At 35.8% G+C, this 19,009-nt stretch overlaps 1 long non-coding RNA gene across 1 annotated transcript; it reads right to left on the bottom strand.

The window, feature by feature from the left end:
• Positions 1 to 1,845: 1,845 nt before the first annotated feature.
• Positions 1,846 to 18,415, bottom strand: LOC136039412 (uncharacterized). The gene is made up of 3 exons (XR_010620435.1): positions 18,392 to 18,415; positions 13,033 to 13,200; positions 1,846 to 1,971 (listed from the first exon to the last, which is right to left on the bottom strand). It is a non-coding gene; the product is annotated as an uncharacterized LOC136039412 (long non-coding RNA).
• Positions 18,416 to 19,009: the final 594 nt, after the last annotated feature.

Here is a 19,009-nt window from a genome sequence, read left to right on the forward strand (position 1 = left end):
GACAGGCATTTGACTCCTTGTTCCTATTTTGAAGACTAGCAAGTGCTGTCAGTCATTTTAATGATTTGTTTAGGTATCAAGTCAATTCACCCTAAAAACAAAGATCAGGAAGAAAGTAATTATTTTTCTGATTAGTATTGAGACCATCTTTTAGTAAATCTTTGCGAATGGTTTCACAGTATTTACAGTGCAGCCTGTGAGGAATTTTTCAAAGTGGCACAATATTGCCGTAAAAATCGATATTAATTCTCAGTATTGTCTTAACCAAAACAATAAAACTATATAGAAAAATGAGGCGAGTGCCTCCTCATGGACAAATGTCTTATTAGCAATATTCCGGTACTGCCTATGTAAAGAAGACTTATGAAATGGAGCCGAAAAATAGGTAATTTGTTGTAGGAAAGCACAGTAGTAACGGTTATAAACTGTTGTAATTTATAGGTATAGCAATTTAGTTCTAACTAATAAAGTATTTGGTCATAACATGGTACTCTCATGATGGTGAGACAACCAGCCTTATTGATTATGTTCTTGTAAATCAGTAACTGGTAGGATCAGAACAAGATACTCGGGTATATAGGAGTGTTGTTATTGATGTTAAAAGTAATTATCATTATCTGGTAGTATTTAGAGTTAATCTAAAGCTGAAATTGAGGAGGGATAACCACCTAGCCAGAAGCTATGAAGTTGATAGACTCCAGGGTGACAATTTGAGAGGAACCTCCGGAACAGTTGAATAAGAAACAAGAGAGTCTAAAATTTGGCAATGTGGGAGATGGATGGAATAATTTTAGGAAAATATCTTTGTGAAGTAGAGGATCGTGTCTTGGGCAAGAAAATTAGAATCGCAGCAAGGAATCTTAGCAAAAATACTAACTTGGTAGAAAAGAGGAGTGGTTTCCGCAAAAAGTATTTGAGTGATAGATCATACGAGAATAAGAGGAAAGTAAGGGAACTAGAGAATGTATTAAAGTGTGGATTAAGGAGGTACAAGAACCTATGGATAAAATTATCGAAGGGGCCAGATAGTAGAATAGTAAAATACTGTATTGGCATGTAAGGAAACGCAGAGGAAGTAGCCGGTCTGGAGACAAAAAATGACAGAAACCCGTCAATTAGAAACGAAGAAAGTGTTGTGTTAAATCATGGCGAAGTTACAAGAAATGATACAGAAAAGATTGAACAAAATTGTGACGGTCTGGAAGTGAAGAAAGATTTATTTGCGAAGAAAAGTTAGATACAGTACTAAAATGATTAAAAATCAATAAGACCTTGGTTGTTGAAAATGTGGTAAATGAGTTTTTGAAATATGGTGGTTGAGAAGTTCGAAACAAATTCCTGAAGATCGCAGGTATGATTTTCAAAAAGAAGAAGTACTTACCGATTTTAGAGAAACTTAGATTAAACTCCCTTGTAAGAAAGGTGATAAGACTGAGTGTTGTAATTATAGAGCCATCAGCTTGGTTTCTTCAGGAAACAAATTACTTAGTATAACAATACTTTTACATTTAGATATAATGCAGGGAAAGTTTTAAGAGAAGACTGGTGTGGTATTAGGAAGATGAGAGAATGAGTTGACCAAATTTCTCTCCTATACTAATAATTGAGGAATGCCTGATTCATCATTTTCCTTTTGTCCTAAGTTTTATCGATTATGAACAGGTGTTGGATTCAGCCGACTGAAGAGCTATAGTTGACTAAAAAAGGGGGACCAGCCCCCCTCCCTGGAAAAATTTCTCCCATATGCAAAATTGAGCAGCTACGGAGAAAGTACAAAATAGGTACCTCACAATGTCGATTAGATGTCCTAAGGGGTAACAAGAGGACTAGATATCAAAACGGAAATAAATTTGAAGTAAGATTTTATTTGTTATGATAAGCGTGACAAAAAAAGAGAAGCTTCCTAGTGATGATGTTCAGCTTCTTTGCGCTTTTTCTCTTCAGCAGCTCGGATATTAGCGGGAGAGTTGGCTAAAAAAAAATAAAAGCCCATTAAATACAAGAAAAACTTCCAAAATAAACAGAATAAAAAACATTGTTTGTCACGTTGAAAGCTATAATTAAGGAGGATGGACAATCTTTTCTATGGTAAATGAGTTTTAGGAGGTCTGCAATGTGAAATTTCTTGGAAGGTTTTTGTAGGTTCAAGAAAGGCCAAACTTACCAAACAAAAATATTCTTAACACCCATCATTACCCCCTGGACAGGCTGCAAACCCGCTTTCTGTGATATTTTTCAATTTCTTACTGTAGTTGAGGTTGTCATATGTTCATTATCCTTATCAGAACTATATATTCTTGCAATTTCTTATCTTAGCTTTAGATAAACTAAATAAACAAGATATAAGAGCTCATATGGCACTTGTGACAAGGTCAGAAGAGCCAAGAGCTCATATGGCATGAGCTCTAGCAAAATTCTAAGAATCAATAGATTGCTTTAAAAGAAAAAATCAGAGGCTTAATGCCGGTCGGGATTTAAAATCAGAGCTCTGGGTTAAGAGGTCCTTCTAAATATCAAAATTCATTAGGATCCGATCACCCACTCGTAAATTAAAATACCTCAATTTTCCTCTCCCTTCAGCCCCCCAGATGGTCAAATCGTGGAAGACGACTTTATCAAGTCAATTTGTGCAGCGCCCTGACACGCCTCCCAATTTTCATCGTCCTAGCATGTCCAGAAGCATCAAACTCGTCAAAACACGGGACCCCACCCCCTAACTCCAACAAAGAGAGCGGGTCCAGTCCTGTTACGTCAATCATGTATCTACGACATTTATAAGCGTTTTCCAAGATTTTCGGTTTCCCCCTCCAACTCCCCCCAATGTCAACAGATCTGGTCGGGATTTGAAATAAGAGCTCTGAAACACGAGTTAGTTCTAAATATCAAATTTCATTAAGATCTGGTTACCCGTTCTTAAGTTAAAGATACCTCAATTTCTCCAAATTAACAACCCCCCGCTCCCCCAAAGAGAACGGATCCGTTCCGGTTATGTCAATCACGTATCAAGGACGTGTGATTATTTTTCCCACCAAGTTTCAGCCCGATCCCTCCACTCTAAGTGTTTTCCAAGATTTTATGCCCCCCCCAATGACACCGGATCCGGTCGGGATTTAAAATACGAGCTCTGAGACACGATATCCTTCCAAAAATTAAACTTCATTAAGATCCGATCACTCCTTCGTAAGTAAAAAATACCTCATTTTTTCTAATTTTTCAGAATTAACCGCCCCCCCCCCAACTCCACCAAAGGTAGCGGTTCCGTTCCAGTTATGTCAATCACGTATCTAGGACTTATGCTCATTTTTCCCATCCCGATCCCTCCACTCTAAGCGTTTTCCAAGATTTTAGGTTCCCCCCCCCCAATGTCACCGGATCCGGTCGGGATTTAAAATAAAAGCTCTGAGATACGATATCCTTCCAAACATCAAATTTCATTATGATCTGATCACCCGTTCGTAAGTTAAAAATACCTCATTTTTTCTAATTTTTCCGATTTAACCGTCCCAACCCCCTCCCCCCCGGTAAGTCAAATTGGGAAAACGACAATTTTTAGTTTAATCTGGTCTGGTTCCTAATACACCTGCCAAATTTCATCACCCTAGCTTACCTGGAAGTGCCTAAAGTAGCAAAACCAGGAAAGACAGACCGACCAACAGAATTTGCAATTGCTGTATGTCACTTGGTGGATACCAAGTGCCATAAAAACGAGAGCATTTCATCTTCATTAACTGCGATATTTTTCCAAAATACTTCTTAACCACCAACAAAATCAACCACACCAAAAGCACTGTTGAAAGTATTGAAGTCAGTCATAATTTCGGCATATCGATACTTTAGCCCTGAATTCAAACTTATTGTGGCATTCAACAAGTCAATTAAGATAAATTTTTTTTCAGTAGCTGGTGTGTTTTTGTCAGATGGGCAAATTCTATTTTGTATTTTGTGAACAAAAAACTTAACATGCAAGAGCTATCCAGGGAAGATTTTAGACTTTAAAGTATGTAAATACCAAAACCACAATTTCTTTGCAAAAATTACATTCTACTTTAATCCAATCCCTTTCGACTCTTAAAAGGGGCACTAGAACTTTGGATTTACAATCAAATGAGCCCTCTCCCACGGTTCTATAGCCACCCTTTCTATAAGTAGTGGTCAGAAGAAAAGACAGGAACGAAAATGCATTAAGACCTTGTCATTCGTTAATAAATGCACTGCAGTTAGCGCGATTTGGTAATACATATATTTCGGAATTTCTTATTCAAAAGGAACAATGAAAAGAAAATATATAGTACATTTTATGCAGTACATTTAGTCATTTTATGCAGGTAAGATTTAAAACTAATTATAAAGCTTGGAGTATATATTTATCCTTCAATTATTTTAAGGAGAACACTACAAGGTAATACACTTAGGTAAAAAGGATACCAAAATACACTTAGACACTCTAAATTGCAGGAGAGAGTAAATAAAGCAGCATTCTATCCCCAGTAGGCCTACCTTTTTAAAGTCAACTAACCTATTAAGCCTACCAGTGTTTCCCTTGTTAATCTAGGTCATCTTTGAGCAGACTAGAGTTTGACTTAAACTAATTCTTGAAAATAAATATGATGATTAATTATCACTTACAAACAAATTGCTGTTTTAATCCTATTGCAAAACAAGAGCTAAGAGCTCATATTTATTTACTTATTTTATTTCTAACCCGTCATACAATACAAAGTAAACAGAGACGGAGTATACAGACAAAACGACAAAAAAAAGGAATATGAGAAAAAAAAGAAAAAAGAAACATCACAACAATGGAATAATTTATAAAGAACATTCGATGAAGCACTGAACCGCTTTTGCATACATACAACTTTAAATATCACTGTACAGGAATACATACATACATACATGCATATTTAATTCCCATCAAAAAAAAAAGAAAAAAAAACTCACTACAAAAGAATACACAACACACAAGAAAAATAAAGAACACATGAGTATCTAACTACAAAAAATAAAAAACCTATTGCCTCAAAATAATTGCCCAAGGATGAGTAACAATATTAGAGTTATATCTGGCGATCTGGGCTAATATTGCTTCATTAGGGTTGATGATCCCATATCGACTTGTCACAATACGGTTACTTGTCCATGGTGGAAGCCGTAAGAGGTACTTTGCATATTTATAATATGTAGACCGCAATTTTTTCTTATCTTCCTTTTGGAAAATCCTCCAAAAGGGACTTAGATACAGATAATGAGGTAGTGCCATTACATTATATAGATGGGCCAAAATCCGCCAATCAAACTGACGCTTATAAACTACAACACGGCTATACGCTAAAGAGATCTGCTTCTGCAGATGACTCTGCAAAAGATGACGTGTTTCAAGCATAGACCGACCAATAGGGATCCCCAAATAAACTATGCGTTCGGAAAGCCGAACAGTAGCACCACCCAGCCTAGCATCAACAGCAGACCCTTGCTTAGCATTAAATAACAACACATCAGATTTCTTTTCGTTAAACTGAAGGCCTATTTTTCCATATTCTACTTGAAGCTGGATAAAATTCTCCTCTAAACCGTGAAGGAGGCGGCTCAAATTAAGTACATCGTCTGCATAGCTTATTAACGATAGATCAATTCCTCTCAGAATGTATGTCAGATTTGACTTAGATTGTGGTTTAACGATACTGTTATTAAATGCGGTAGGTGATGTCAATGCACCCTGCCTTACACCTTTTTCAACGGGGAGTACCGGGTTATTTGTCAGGTTTGGTGTTATTGGTAGCTTAAGCCTAGCTTTTAAATTTTTATACATATCATATAAAGGGTTTAACATACTTGGAACAACACCTACTAGGCCCATATCTAAAATAATCTGCTCATGAATTAGTGAATCAAAGGCCCTTCTGACATCATGTGCAGCGAGAGCTATGCTCTCGCCGCTTTTCTCAGCATCTATCAAAGCCGAAACAAGAGCAGAAAGAGCGTGACCACTACCAAGACTAGGCTGAAAACCGAATTGATTGTCTGGGACTGTGCATTTCGACCGCAGTTCATCGACAATAAGTGCCTCAAATAACTTACAAAAAACTTTAGCCACAGTTATAGGTCGGAAAGACGAGCACTGGCTAAGTGGCTTTCCCTTTTTAGGCACAGGTGTTAATATTCCTATTGAAAAAGAATCAGGCACTATACCCAGGTTAAAAATTATTTGAAAAAGCAGGGCAAGGTGCTCAAGGAACAGCTCGCAGCAAAACAGCAGGTGCTGAATTGATATACCATCACAACCGCGCGATTTCTTTTTTTTTAGTTTTCTAATAGCAGAACGGATAGAACACCTCGTAATTTTAACACCCGGACTGTTTTCTTCTCGCTTACTTGAGAAGAAATCATCCAGTTTCACACCGAAACTTTTTTGTAGCCTGATATCAGGAGCCGAAAATTCATTTCTATAATGCTGAACCCAATTATCTCGAGATATTGAGGTCATTGTTACATGAGATCTTTCTTTAAACAATGAAGACCAAAGTTTATTTGGGTGGGTAAGGATAGCCTGAGATGAAGAACGAATAATTGCACTACGGTGTAGTGAAAGTTCTTTCGCGAATTTACGTTTACTATGAATTCGAAGCTTATTCACCCACCCGTCTCGAGGACATCCAGCCTCACGCCAAACCGAAAGCCAGAATTTTGCCGAACTACACGCGTTTTGAAGATTAACATTTGCAGACCAGCCTGGTACTTCGGTACCAGGCCACACCCGTCTAAATGGTACAGCTGACTGTTCAGCGAGACGTAATGCGTGCACAAGCTCACCACAATAAATATTCAACCAAATTCGTGATTCCGCCGGATGGTTCTTAGAACTAACCATCAGCAGATCAAAAGGAACGCGGACTTTTGAAACAAGTTCAACACAAGTCGACTGAAATGAACTCATAGACGCACGTTTCCAATCACAAACAAAATAAGGACGCTTCTGGAGCCTTCCAGGAGGAGGCGGAACACTACTATTTAAATCAATATTGAAAAACAATGGAAAATGGTCAGATGTAAAATTTAAATCAGAAACAAGAACCTCACTCGGTGTAAGTGATTGAGTGTGCATAACATGATCTAGGTTTGACATACTTCCCGAATTATGAATATATGAAAAATTCTTATTCTTAGACGCGAGTATAAATTCATCACCTAGCATACCGAGTAACATATTAGCACGATTAGAACTTGAACTGTTGTTGCCGCTCAGGTTTTCAAGATCACAGTTAAAGTCACCTGTTATCAGACAAGAAAGTCCATGGTTTTTTATTTTATCAATACATTTGGATAGCCTTGCAACACTTATGGCAAACTGTCTATCTGATCGATCATCACGATAGTCCGTAGGGAGGTAAACATTCACTATAACAATATCATGCATTTTGATAGCGAGAAAGTCTAATGCCGAGTCAAACATAGAAGTTGATAGAGAGGATCTAACGTAAGTCGCAAGGCCACCAGATGGCCGGCCATGAGTGCGAGAGCGTTTGGCTGCAACTGTAAAAACTTGATGGTTTGGTGACAGGTTCAATAACGGAGGGCTGAGAGAGGTTGCAAAATGTTCCTGCAAACACACAATATCATATCTTGAAAGAAGGTCCTCGATAAAAATAGACCGGTTAAGGATATTTCCATTTAAATTCCACGTTGCAACTGCATGCTTAGCACAAGCGGGTTCTAGATTCATTTTGGTAGGGAATTCATATTGATTATCGCTTTATTAGCCGGACATCTTATGTTATAGCATGTATGGCCTTTCTTTTTGCATATAATGCAGTACATATCTTTAGTGCACAAATTATCCTTCGTGGATGTGTGATCAGAAGCACCACAACGACCACATATAGGCGTCAATACGCAATTAGTCGCTAAGCGACCAACTCTATGGCACGAATAACATCTTTTTGGGAGAAATTTGAATTCTTCAGCAGGCAGCTTCTCATAACCGATTCGGACTGAGACTGCAAGAAAGTCTTCGAGATCCTTACTGGTCCCGAAATACAGCTTGAACACTTTGGAGCGCTCAAAGCTACCGATTTCTATTGCTTTTAATGCACATGGAACAAGGGATTCTATATCAGTCTGGGTCATACTAGGTGGAACCTTTTTCAAAACAGCAATAAACATTTTCTCTTTGAGCATGGCAGAGACCTCAGGCTTACTAACTTTCATTTTCTCAACGATCTTTTCAGCAGAAGATTTGGACTTGACGAATAATTTCCAGTCCTGTCTCACCTTTTTTAGCTCACTTATTTCGGCTGAGTTGGGGCAGATGGTATCCAAAAACTGCTTGCGAGCAATGGGATTATCAAGAGACTTTGGCATTTTAAGAACAACGGCATAGGATGTCTGGGGATTGACTGTTACAGGATTGGCGGGGCCTGGGACACTACTCGCTGAAGGGCAACATAGGCTCTGTGCTTTAGCCATAGACACAAAATTCTTAAATTCTAGACATAAATCATTTACCTCGCGGGTTAACGTAGCGCTTGCCTCGCCAGGAATTGTGGGGACTTCGTCCGGTTCGTATATAACAAACTTCGGCAGTTCCACTGAATTCTTATCACAGTAGTCTAAAACTTTCAAAATGTCTGCAAATGTATTTCAGTCTTTCACTTGGTCGAGTAGCATAATTCGCCACAGACCAAATTGTTTTCTTCGCTTCGCTCACCAAATCGTCGGCGAAAAAATCGCAACCAGTTTTGATAATATCGGCATTTGCAATACCTTTTGATTTCGCCCGCACGGCAAAATTTAATATAGCGTTATGTACTAGTCTATTAGGCTGCATCCCATGAAATGAATCCAGTTCACACACAGTTCCAGACTCAACGTCAGATAATCCATTAATTAGCAAAACAAACAAATCCAATCTTTTTTGCACAATTTCTCAGCAAACACAGGTAGATCGGTATTTGTACGAGTGACGTAGATAATGAGATTCAATCTTTACACTTTCATAATAGTTTATCCTTGTAACTTGAAAAAATAATCCTTCTAATTTAGCTTATGTTCACGCTTCAAAAGCAAGGTAATATCCAGAAAAATGTTATTTTTTGTTCGTCCGCACTGAAGCTCGTCACTTGTGAGGAGGCGAGAAGAGCTAAGAGCCAAGAGATCATATGGTATGAGCTCTAACAAAATTCTATGAATCAATAGATTGATTTAAAAAGGAAAATAAGAGGCTTAATGCCGGTCAAGATTTAAAATAAGAGCTCTGAGTTACAAAGCCCTTCTAAATATCAAAATTCATTAAGATCCGATCACCCACTCGTAAGTAATAAATACCTAATTTTTTCTAATTTTTCCTCTCCCTTTTGCCCCCCAGATGGTCGAATCTGGGAAAACGACTTTATCAAGTCAAATTGTGCAGCTCCCTTACACGCCTACCAATTTTCATCGCCCTAGCACGTCCAGAAGCACCGAACTCGCCAAATCACTGAACCCCTCCCCCCAACTCCCCTAAAGAGAGCGAATCCATTACGATTCTGTCAATCACGTATCAAGGACATTTGTTTATTCTATCTACCAAGCTTCATCCCGATTCCTACACTCCAAGTGTTTTTCCAAGATTTCCCCCTCCAAATCCCCACAATGTCAAAAGATCTGGTCGGAATTTGAAATAAGAGCTCTGAGACATGAATCCCTTCTAAAAATCAAATTTCATTACGATCCGATCATCTATTCGTAAGATATAAATACTCCAATTTTCATGTTTTCCAAGAATTCCGGTTCCCCCTCCAACTCCCCCGAATGTCACAGGATCTGGTCGGAATTTGAAATTAGAACTTTAAAGCACAAGATCCTTCTAAATATCAAATTTCATTAAGATTTGGTCACCCTTTCGTAAGTTACAAATACCTCAATTTTCAAAATTACCCCCCCCCCCCCCAATTCCACCAAAGAGAGCAGATCCGGTCCAGTTATGTCAGTCACGTATCTTAGACAGGTTTCTATTCTTCCCATCCAGTATCATCCTGATCTCACCGCTTTAAGTATTTTCTAAGATTTCCGGTCCCCCCAACTGCCCCCCCCCCAATTACACTTGATCCGGTTGAGATTTAAAATAAGATATCGGAGTTACGAGGTCCTTCTAAATATGAAGTTTTATGAAGATCCGATCACTCCTTCGTAAGTTAAAAATACGTCATTTTTCGTCCCCGCAATTGAGCGGATCCGTTCCAATTATGTAAATTACGTATGCAAGACTTCTGCTTATTTTTCCAACCAAGTTTCATCCCAATCCCTCCAATCTAAGCGTTTCCCATCATTTTAGGTCTCCCCACCCCAAACTTCCCCCAATGTCACCAGACCGGTCAGGATTTAAAATAAGAGCTTTGAGACACGATATCCTTCTAAAAATCAAATTTCATGGAGATCCAATCACCCGTTCGTAAGTTAAAAATACTTCATTTTTTCTAATTTTTCAGAATTAACCCCCCCCCCAACTACCCCAAAGAGAGCGGATCCGTTCTGGTTATGTCAATCATGTATCTAGGACTCGTATATTTTTCCACCAAGTTTCATCGCGATCCCTCCACTCTAAGTGTTTTCCAATTTTTAGGTTTCTCCCTCCCAACCCCCCCCCCCCCCCAATGTCACCAGATCCGGTCGGGTTTAAAATAAGAGCTTTGAGCCACGATATCCTTCTAAATATCAAATTTCATTAAGATCCAATCACCCGCTCAAAAGTTAAAAATACTTCATTTTTTCTATTTTTCCGAATTAACCGGCCCCTACTCTCCCCCCCCAGATGGTCAAATCGGGAAAACGACTATTTTTAATTTAATCTGGTCCGGTCCCTGATACGCTTGCCAAATTTCATCGTCCTAGCTTACCTGGAAGTGCCTAAAGTAGCAAAACCGGGACTTTAGGTTTTCCCCCTCCAACTCCCCCCAATGTCATCAGATCCGGTCGGGATTTAAAATAAGAGCTCTGAGACACAATATCATTCCAAACATCAAATTTCATTAAGATCCAATCACCCGCTGATAAGTTAAAAATACTTCATTTTTTCTATTTTTTGCGAATTAACCGAGCCCCGACTCCCTCCCAGATGGTCAAATCGGGAAAACGAATATTTCTAATTTAATCTGGTCCGGTCCCTGATACGCTTGCCAAATTTCATCATCCTAGCTTACCTGGAAGTGCCTAAAGTAGCAAAACAAGGACCGACAGACCGACAGAATTGGCGACTGCTATATGTCACTTGGTTAATGCCAAGTGCCATAAAAACTAAACAAATAAAATATCTGATATCTTTTCGAATTTTCTACTTTTTCAATGATGTTGCCAGACGATACATTATAATTAAAGGTAAAGGATACGGCATTAGACTTCACAGTCCGTACCGGCGGTGCTGATCTCCGTTTCTTGGCCCTTCAGCCAGGAAGTGCAATGGGGGGTTGGGGGCCAGCCATCCTGTGCTTTCGCACACCCTTCCTGTTTACCTTCCCCAGATTTCTCCAGGTACCCATTTAGAGCTGGGTCGACTCTGGCTAAGCTTACAGAGTCACGCCACTGACCCCCGTCCCAAACTGAAGAATTGGGTACACTGGGATTCGAACCCGCGTCCTCTCAGACAAGGGATCCCGAATTCAGCGCACCAACCCACTCGGCCAGGACGGCTTATAATTACATTATAATTGATACAGGTAATTTGTGATCTTTATAAAGATATTAATCTCTATACATCAAAATCATTCTTTACATTGCATAAATTTGATAAAGTTTTGCCTTATGAAAGTGCTAAGATCTTACTTCTTTCTAGTTAGAAAATCTTTCTGCCAAATAGAACATTGAAGAGAGGACTTAGTTGATGTTTCCACCAAAGCCCTTAGACTATAGATCATAACAGAATGAAGAAAGATCTTAGCCAAAAAAGAAGCCTAATAACTAAGATGAGAGTCATCAGATTAAGTTTTTATTAGTAAAAAAAAGTAGGATTTTTGCACTTGGATAAAGGCAAAATAGTTCCATTTTAAAGCATCAAAGATGCAAATTTTACAAGTTTTCCTCTTCTTGGACTTACACAACAAGTAAAATAGTGTGATAGGTCTACTTACCCGGTGTAGAATCTGGTATGAAATAGAAAAACTTCTCTACTGAATATAAAAAGTCAGGTCTTCCATGCAAAACATTGACTAAAATTTAAACAGGTGTTTGCAAATTTATTGATCTTTTTATATATTTTTTTATTCATTGATCTATTATATTTATTGATCTTTTTATATATATATTTTTTATTTTTTTATTTATTGATCTATTATATTTATTGATCTTTTTATATATTTTTTTATTTATTTTTTTTATTTATTGATCTTTTATATATTTTTTATTTATTTTTTAATTTATTGATCTATTATATTTATTGATCTTTTTATATATTTTTTTTTATTTTTTTATTTATTGATCTATTATATTTATTGATCTTTTTATTTTTTTTTTCATTTTTTATTTATTGATCTTTTTGTATTTTTTTATTTTTTTATTTATTGATCTATTATATTTATTGATCTTTTTATATATTATTTTATTTATTGATCTATTATATTATTGATCTTTTTATAAAAATCTAGTGACTTTATATTTCTTTTAGAACAAAGAAAAAGATAAGAACAAAAGGAGTGTTATCATCTTATGATCAATGATGAACAGACACAAATGTAATGATGAACAGAAACAAATATAATATATTTAGTGTTTAATAGCAAAGTAAGTTTTCATTTTTGTTATTTTCTGGTATTAATTAAATTCCCAAGGAATATCCATGCAACTTTATAACAAATGTAACATTGACAGACTTGGACACATGTCCAAATGTAAAATTGACTAACTCATGTAAAAAGACATACTTGGTCAAATTAAACTTTAAAATATTGGGTTTAAGGTCCAAAGAGTAGCTTAAGCATTGGATAAAGCTTGTATAGTAGCAATGGTGAATGGTAGGGATTAGGTTGCCTACTGCTGTTTAAAATAAATAAAACTGGGAATCCTTACCAACAGAGCTGATCCAGAAGAAAAGTGGAAGTGAAGCAGCCATTCCGTAAAACCACCATCTGTAATGTCTACTTTTTTCAAAATAAAATCTGTGTGGGAACTGTGCAATCTTGGCAGAGATGGTATATGGGTATTTCATTCTTCTACTTCCTTCCATTATGTCTATTACTGCAATTCAAAATGTTGCCATAAGACTGAGTTAGTCTCACCAAAAAACCATTTAAAAGCATATAATTCAGCATAAATTCGATTAGTGCTAGTGCTGGGTGATAACTTGACTAACAATATATCAACATTTTTACTTTCAATATTTGATAATCAATGTATATTGATTTCGATATTTCTGATGCGTTTTTTTGTTCAGATTAACTCTGGGCCTTTCAAAAGCTCAATAAAAATTGTACTTAAAGCGTATTTTGCACAATTTTCTCAAAACTGTGGGTAATACAAAATCAAACAATAAAACAAACTTAAATTACATAAATTAATTTTATAGAAATCCAGATTTGAAATTACTTGGGCTCAGAATAAAGAAATACAACCGACTGGCTAGTTTTGGCAATTCTAAATCAGCAACATGTCAATATTTTCCCCCGAGAATTGGTTCTATCTTTCAGTGGTTAAATTTCTTTGTAATGAAAGTAAGGATCAGCATTAAAACTTGAGACAAACAGAAATTATTGCATATTTTACAGGGAGGCCCCTCATATATGTTTTGTTTTAGTATTTAAAAAGCTTCTCATTCTAATTAAACAACCCTTGTGTTTCAGCAACTGTTCTTAAAGAATCTGGACAAGAAGTCAAACTTTAGTGCATGGAACAAGGCATTGAGGAGAGGGTATCTCCCCTCATATGTTGTATGATTTCTTTTTGCTTTAAGTTCCAATATCTTCCCCCATAATAAATCCATCTCTGCTGAACATTTTACCCATAAATTTTCTTCTGGACAATTTTGCCAAGAAATTCTCTTTAGTCTACTTTCATTTGAAAAAAGACTTGTTTTCCATTTAGTTTATGATCTATTTTTGAATCATGGTGAAAAAACCCCTAGATGGGAAATTTTTCCTATGTCATCCTCCCAATGGAAAATTTCTCTCACAGAAGATTCTCCCATCAAGAATTTCTCCAGCAGAAAATTTTCCCCTTGTAAGTTTATCCCTGGAAACTTCCTTGTCCATGGAAAATACCCCCTTCCAAAAATTGTCCTGTTTTCTCCCAAATAACAAATACTATATGTAAACAGTAGGCGAAATCCATAATGTATAGCACTTCCCCAGGTACTGTGGTGGTCATGACAATTTAACCAGAACGTTTCTACATGAAAAGTTGAATCAGCAAAGAGAAAATAGGAACAATTTTGTACAGTTCTGGTAAATTCCCCCTTGTAAGTTCATCCCTGGAAACTTTCCATCCCATCGAAAACCTTCCTCGTAGAAAATCCCCCCCTCCCCAAAAATGTCTGTTTACTTACAAATAAAAAATACTATATGCAACAATTTTCTATGTTGGATCTAAAATAGCAGAAAAAGCTGAACACAGAAAAAAATATATTTTTGACATAAATATTTACATTTTGATATTTGATATTAATATTTGCCTCAATATATCAATACTGAATATGGCCCAACACTAATCAGTGCCACTTTTCCCCCATAGTCTTTGGGGTTTAGTTTTTTGTTTTTTTTTTTAACAGAAAAATAACTATTCTTGGTCTACTTCTTGTATTAATTGTGAAAAGTTCACTATCCTTTGCTCCTATTGGATTGTAGGCTAAAACAGCTTCCTAATTAAATATTCTATTGTCTCTCCTTATCAAGTACAAAGAAATCTGACAAAATTTAAAAATACTATCAATTGTTTTCCAAATGTCCCTGTTTCCATTTCAAAAACTTTTATCTGAAACAGTTTTTAGACCATTGTGTAATATTCAAATCCAATAACTGTAACTTGTGTATACTCCCCAAAGCCAAAACAGTAGTCCATCCCTATAAAATGAAAAAAATGGATAAGGATGGCTGTTGTCCAATTTCTCTCACCTTTTCTTCATAAATGCATTCAAACTCTTTTCTTTAAATGATTGGGTGAAAAAATTACTATAAACTAAAAAAAAAAATTTGGTGAAAGAAAATTTGGTAACATTAAAAAATGTCAACTTTCCAATACTTGATCAGTCTTTTTGATGTAGTTCATAAATCCCTGGTGATCACAACTGCCCTGCCCATTTTGAAAGAGCTTTCATCTGATCAATGACAATATGACATACTCTTTGGGGAATTTACCACTTAGGATATTTCAAAATAAAGCAGTAAGAATACTCAGAAGCATAATATATTTTTTTGGCTTGAATATGTCAGATCCAAGACAAATAAGAGATATAAATGTTGAAATATGGAGTTTCAGTTTCTTTGTCTTAGGTTTTAGTTTCTAAAATGCAATTCCTTTGATTTGAGTAGAATTTTAAGCCATATCAACAGGAGTTTTCTCTAAATTTAGGAAATATTGTAGATCTTTGAAACCACATAAATTGCAATTGAGCAAAGTTGTGAAACTGAAAAAACCTTTCTTGAATTTTTATTTAAGCAGAAGATCTATTTTCCAACATTTCACTTCTACAACAAAGAGAGTTTTAAAGGTCACTGCCCTCTAGAGAGAGATGGGGTAAAGATAGGTACTTCAAAATACCTTCCTGAACATAGCCTACTTTAGTATGTAGCTTGTCTAGAATTTTATCCAAAAATCAAGAATTAACAAAACTACATCCCCTCTAGATTTTGAAAACACTTGTCCTTCTCCCCCAGCATTTTATAAATTAACATCACTGCCACAGCAACAGAGGCTGGGCATGGTCCAGTGGCCAGGATTTTGAAAACAGTCTGGTGCAGGACTCCTCAGAACTAAAAAAAAGAAACAGAAGAGAAGTACCATTCAATCCACCAATATTTCAAATAGGATGGTGCCTACCATACAATTACAACCTAACAATTACCATACATTACAACCCTGCTCCCTGATAAGCCTGAACATAACTCTAGGCTGTATACATAGCTGAATTATTACAATGTTCAATTCAGTAGAGCCTAATTTTTCCTCAGTAGAAATAGTTTAATAATGTCAAATCCAATGGTTACTGGAGTAATAGCTGATTTTCAGTAGCTTTTTTTAACTATGCTAACATATTTTCAAATGTGAGCAAGAAAAAATGGTAAATTTAGAGCAAACCATATAACAGGCTTTTGTATAAAGTGAATATACCACTCAATGACTTTTTCTATGCTCTTTAAAATGTAATAATTGCTTCTACCTTAAATTGATATTTAAGCACTTTTTTAGCTCTTAAAAATGACAAATTTTCAAAAAATTATGACAGTTCATAAAACTAACTTACCAATAAAGCAAACATACCACTTGATGCCTTTTCTTATGTTGTTTACAAATATAATAGTTGCTTCTACCACAAATTCAAATTTAAGCACTTTTTAAGCTTTTAAAAATGACAAATTTTCAATTAAAGTACAAGTTATCTGTTGTTTCTGACAAAATAATACTATGTTTTTTTCTGTGCTGTTTTGACAAAAACATACTACATTTTCTCAGTGCAAAGAAGAAAACACCATAACATTGGTAAAATTAATTTATCCAAATTAATATTGGAAAATCAGTGCTTGTGAATTATATAACATTTAAAAAATGGGTAAAAGTCTAGTTAATTGACTTCTTACTATCTCAGATAGGGTTTAGGTTAGGAAAATGAAACTTTCAGGGATAAATCTACAGACTAAAGTATGTCCCAGGAAGGTATTTTGAAGCAACTACCTCCACTCCTTCTCCCTCTAGAGACCTTTAAAAATATATGTGTTATAAAAGTGAAAGCTTGCAAAATAGATCTTCTGCTTAATTGAAGTATAGCAAAATTGTTTTCAACTTCATAACTTTGCTCAATTTCATTTTATAAGGTTAAAAAGATATGCAAATACATTTCCTAAATTTTGAAGGAAAAAAAAACATTGATATGGCTCAAAATTCTACTCAAATAACAGGAATTGCATTTTCAGAACTAAAGGCAGAGAAAAAGCAACTAGTAACTGAAAATGGTAAAATTCTATTTAATTGATTTCTTGCTATCTCAGAAAGGGTTTAGGTTAGGAAAATGAAACTTCCAGGGATGAATCTACAGACTAAAGTATGTCCCAGGAAGGTATTTTGAAGGAACTACCTCGACTCCTTCTCCCTCTAGAGGGCCCTGACCTTTGATGATTCTTAAAAACATGTGTGTTATAAAAGTTTGCAAAATAGATTTTCTGCTTAATTGAAGCACAAACAATTTTTTTTCAGCTTCATAACTTTGCTTAAAGGTTTTAAAGATATGCAAAAACATTTCCTAAATTTTGAAAAAAAAACATTCATATGGCTCAAAATTCTACTCAAATAACAGGAATTGCACTTTCAAAACTAAAGGCAGAGAAAAAGTAACTAGTAATTGAAAATTAAGGTAAAATGTTGTTTTGGGAAAATTTCAATAGGTATAGACCTATCATGTAGGCAAATTTCAGGGCCCTCTAGAGGGAGAAGGAGTGGATGTGGGTAATTTAAAATACCTTCCCGAGACATACTTTAGCATGTAGACCCATCCCTGAAAGTTTCATTTTCTTAACCTAAACCCTTTCCAATAGGCTACAGGCTAGCAAGAAGTCAATTAACTAGAATTTTACCACTGAAAATTAAGGTAAAATGTCGTTTTGTCAAAATTTCAATAGGTATAGACCTGTCATGTAGACAAATTTCAGGGCCCTCTAGAGGGAGGAGTGGAGGTGGGTACTTTAAAATACCTTCCTGGGACATACTTCAGCCTGTAGACACATCCCTGAAAGCTTCATTTTCCTAACCTAAACCCTTTCTAAGATAGTGAGAAGTCAATTAACTAGAATTTTACCAAAAAATGGATTTATAATGAAACAGTAAGTTTGAGATCAGTGTTTTAAAGTTTGAAAAAAACATTTTTAGCCTTTTTTATACCCCATGTTAGGTCATTTTTTATGAGCTCAAAAAGTGCTTAAATCTGAATTTGAGGTAAAAGTGATTATTATATTTGTAAATAGCATAAAAAAGGCATCGAGTGGTATATTCACTTTATACAAAAGCCAGTTATATTGTTTGCTATAATTTTACGGAAAAAGCCTCTTAACTAGGCTAACCTACTTTTAAAGATAGACTAGAAACTTATAGCCTAATCTAGAATTTGCCTAGCCTACACATCAACATAGCATAACTTTACGATCTGATTAACTCAGTATCAGTGGAAATGTTTCAGGCTCAACAAGGTCGCTAGTATCAACCATTTAATAAATTCAATTTGGGCTACCTTGCCTGAAAATCACTTTGAAAATTTTCTTGTAGTAGACTTATTCGACTCTGCTCGCGACAGCGTTGCAGAGCGTAATATCTAAGGTGTCTGAATGTGACGCTCATAAAATCCATAGATATAAAAAAAAAGTGAGAAAAAGCCGAATCCTTCCATAATTTTTGGTATTGATTCCATTATTCCAATTTGAAATTTGACCGTGCCTCTCAGCTTTGATCCAAGCTGTCAAGTAGAACTTATCTCTATTAGTAAAGATTTGATTCCTAATTATGAGATCCAGACTATTTTGGCTGAACACATCTCAAAGGCTTACCCCAACTATAGAAAAATATATACTGATGGATCCGTCCAGAGGGAAAGAGCTGGAGCAGGAGCATGTATCCCATCCCTGAATTTGAATATTTATTCTCCTCTCCCATTGGGATCTTCTATCCTGTCTGCTGAATTATGTGCCATCCGCCTGGCCTTGGATGCTCTTATAAATTATAACATTGAATCTGAAAATATACTCTGTCTCTCTGACTCTAAATCAGCATTACTACTGATCCAAAATATTAATAGAATTGCTAATGACAAAGATTTATATAATATTAGAAGACAGCTTCTTAATCTTAAGAT

The sequence above is a fragment of the Artemia franciscana genome, chromosome 19 (assembly GCF_032884065.1).
Source record: "Artemia franciscana chromosome 19, ASM3288406v1, whole genome shotgun sequence".
Taxonomy (NCBI): Eukaryota; Metazoa; Arthropoda; class Branchiopoda; order Anostraca; family Artemiidae; genus Artemia; species Artemia franciscana.